The sequence below is a fragment of the Dufourea novaeangliae genome, unplaced genomic scaffold (assembly GCF_001272555.1).
Source record: "Dufourea novaeangliae isolate 0120121106 unplaced genomic scaffold, ASM127255v1 scaffold21, whole genome shotgun sequence".
Taxonomy (NCBI): Eukaryota; Metazoa; Arthropoda; class Insecta; order Hymenoptera; family Halictidae; genus Dufourea; species Dufourea novaeangliae.
The window spans coordinates 6,793,799-6,797,119 of record NW_015373910.1 but is presented as its reverse complement, the minus strand read 5'-3'; positions in this window follow the sequence as shown (position 1 = coordinate 6,797,119).

Sequence of the window (3,321 nt, the reverse complement as noted above, 5' to 3'; positions counted from 1 at the left end):
GAACCGATTCCCTCTTCTCTCTTCTTCGTCTTTTTCTTTTTTTTTTTCTCGTTCCCTCTTTCCTCTTGCGCACAATTCGAGTGCATTATGCCGGGCGAAACAATGGCGCACAAAGGTCCCTGGGCTTCACACGAGCACGCGCGCTGGCGAACAGCTGGCGAGCAAATTTTTGCTGGAATTTTTACAGTATCCGTCGTTCGAAAAATCGTTGAAACACTGGACATCTGGCGTTGAAATTAAGAGGCGAAGGGGATTGTACGCGTGTGCCACGAGCGGACGTTGCTTAATCCTTCTGCGTTCGAATTTTGCAAAGAGTTCTGGCCCATTCACTGAACTTTTGAGTTAATCCTTTCGATATTAGGGGCGACTATAAGCGCTCGCCACGGAGCGTCCTGCATGTACTATAGGGGATTATGGTCCCTCGCCACGGAGTAAATAAATTGTACATTAAAATGTTTTTAAACTGTTAAACACGTCGAATTAAAGATGACCAAAGACCATCAGTCACTAGTCCAACCAGCAACTAGTCTTCCTCGGCGAATCAAGACGATAATCGACAAGCTCCACTTTAAATTTCTCCAATTCCCACTGTCATTTTTCACTGTTCGCGGCTCGCACGAACGACGTCAACCCCCTATTAAAACATCTGTCCGATTCCATTAACGGCGCTGGTAGTCATTCGTCATTAGTGTCCTCGATGTCTCGATCTCGCCGACAATTCGCAGCGTTGCGAATCTTTTGTCAGCCGAGTCGACAGGCATAGGGAAGAATACGAACGATCCGTTTGCTGTCGCGACGATTCACCAAGGCCTCTGGGGACGCAATAGTTTTATATTAAGATGTTCAACGTCCGCATGGGTCACCGTCGGCCCAATAGGGGGTGTGGGACATGCGGGCGCGCGGTAATACGAAACCTTTCAACGGTCGATTTTTCCCGCCGACCACGCCTTTCATTTCTGCAATCGTGTCCCTCGACGATCGATCAACTAGATCCATTTTCGACAGACACTTCGTTCGTTTACTCGCGGTGGGAACGCGAACTTGCCCGTTGAAACGCTTTGCCCGTCGATTGTGTAACGGAGAGGCATTATTCGGGTTTAATTAAGGATGTTACGGGTTATTGTTCCCCTTGATGAGAATGGTAATTATTGAAGGAAGAAGAGGTACCCTTGGATTACTGTTACAATGTTGTGGAAAGTGGGTAATGTTTTTTAACACGGTGCAGAGTCGTGAGTCTCCTGAAATTAAACGTTCGAATATATACTTTTATCCATATAAATATAGTTAAATCGTATTTGATATACATTTTGTGGTCAGCTGGTATTTATCTACACTGCGGATTTTTATGCAAAATAATATTTTCTACTGCAATTCATACAGAGAAGGGCAAACGTACGAATTTCTTTCTCTTCTCAAGTATCATATTGGGTTCCGAATAAACTAGAAAACCTATTTATTTAAGTATTTTATATTTCCTGTATATGTATACAATATTTTGATTCAATATTTATTTGATATTACAAAGTGTGGCTAAAAAAATATTTTTCCAATATTTTTGTGTTTCTAGGGATCAAACACTTCGTACCACAATGGTCCAGAATCACAAAATTTGCTAGCTCACATCCCTTATGTAGCTAATAATTTACCTATACCTGATCCAACCACGAAATTCCGTAACGATTTCGGAAGCATTGTCGCGACAAAACGATCTCAACCTCCCGAAATCGCGTTTCAGCGCGACAACGTGTCAGCTTCCGGGTGCCGCGAATTAAATCCGTTCATCGTGGAAATTGAATCGATCCCCACCAATCGTGTTCCCTCTCTGCCAACGGTCGCCCTAATGATCACGGTAATAGCCTCTAAACTGGGCGATACGTATGCAGAGAGGGTAGAACGACGCACACGGGGTATACAGTGCCAAAGTCGGTTAATTTTAACCACGCTGCGCGAACCTCTGCGCAGCAACGCGACGACCTCCCGTTTGTATGGAAATTTACCTGTCGGAAAATGACCGTGTCGAAAGGCACCAAGGAACGGGGCCTTCTTCATTGGGGACGTGTTCTCGGTTTGCTTTCTTCCTAGTAATTTACTAGGCGAATTATTGGGACCAGCGATCGCGTCGAACTGTGTATAACCAGAGGGTGCCCCGCTTATGACCGTTGTTATTGTACTTTGGAAGCTGTAAAACAACCCTTTTTCTGGTCTTCGACCTGCTCGGACGCTTTGGTCCGATTTTATACGACTTGTGAATGTAGAATGTAACGGTACACGGGACAAATGTGAAATGGACGGTTTTTATTTCCGTTTGTTCGTTATGGTGATGTTGGGAATGTTGGAATTAAAATTTAGCGGTTTAAATGAGGAATAATTATTATTAAATGTAACAGTGGTAGTTTTAGTAATTAGGACATCTACCCTATTGGCTGGCAACTGTCACCTAAATGGTCATCATCTCCGTTTATTCATAGTTACTGACTCAACATATTGGATCAAGTATATGTAAATTATCAAATATAGTAATAAGCTATTAGAGGTAGTTTCATCCTATTACAATAAGAATTGTCTTTTTATTTCAACCTGGTTACAAATGCTTACTACATAGATTACTATCTCAACTATTCATGCCTACTTTCTACTCGACACATCTACACTAAGTCATAATAATCTTTGTCTAAAGAGATTCTTCTCGAAGAAATTATCAATTTTCGCTCGTTATTTCGCACGAGTGAGTTGTCAAGCGTTTCGAATAGTCTCCCTAAAACAAACTTGCGCGCACTGTACATTATACAGACGGAAGTGAACCCGTAGAATCGCTCGTTCCACGCTCTAACTCTATACCTACCCTCCGTTGCAGCAACGGGATCGAACTCACACACGGAGGGAGTGACGAAAGCGGCGTTAAAGGGGTAGCAGAGCCACATAGTTGCGCACAATTGATGGCCAAGGCCCTCATAAATCGTTCGTAGCCCGGTAGCCGGTCGAGAGAGGGGTTGCTACGTTTCGAGTCGAATTTCGTCGAATATGTATCCACACGGGGCCTCAACCAGGACGGCCCCTGGCGTACCGTTATGGAATTACGGCAATAAAGTGGCAAAAATATCGTCTCCTTGGGGTGGGTACGTTTCTTGTACGCGTGATCGGGATTTGCATGTGAATGGAGCCGTGTTAGTGGAGGGTTATTGTGCTTGGGTCAGCCCGTGGTGTACACGAGAAGCTGCTGGCCAATGAAGCATCGAATCACATGAATAACACGAACGTTTCGTGAAGTAATCAGACCTACGCTCAACCGGGTTCAATACTGCTCATTATTCCAGAATGTTA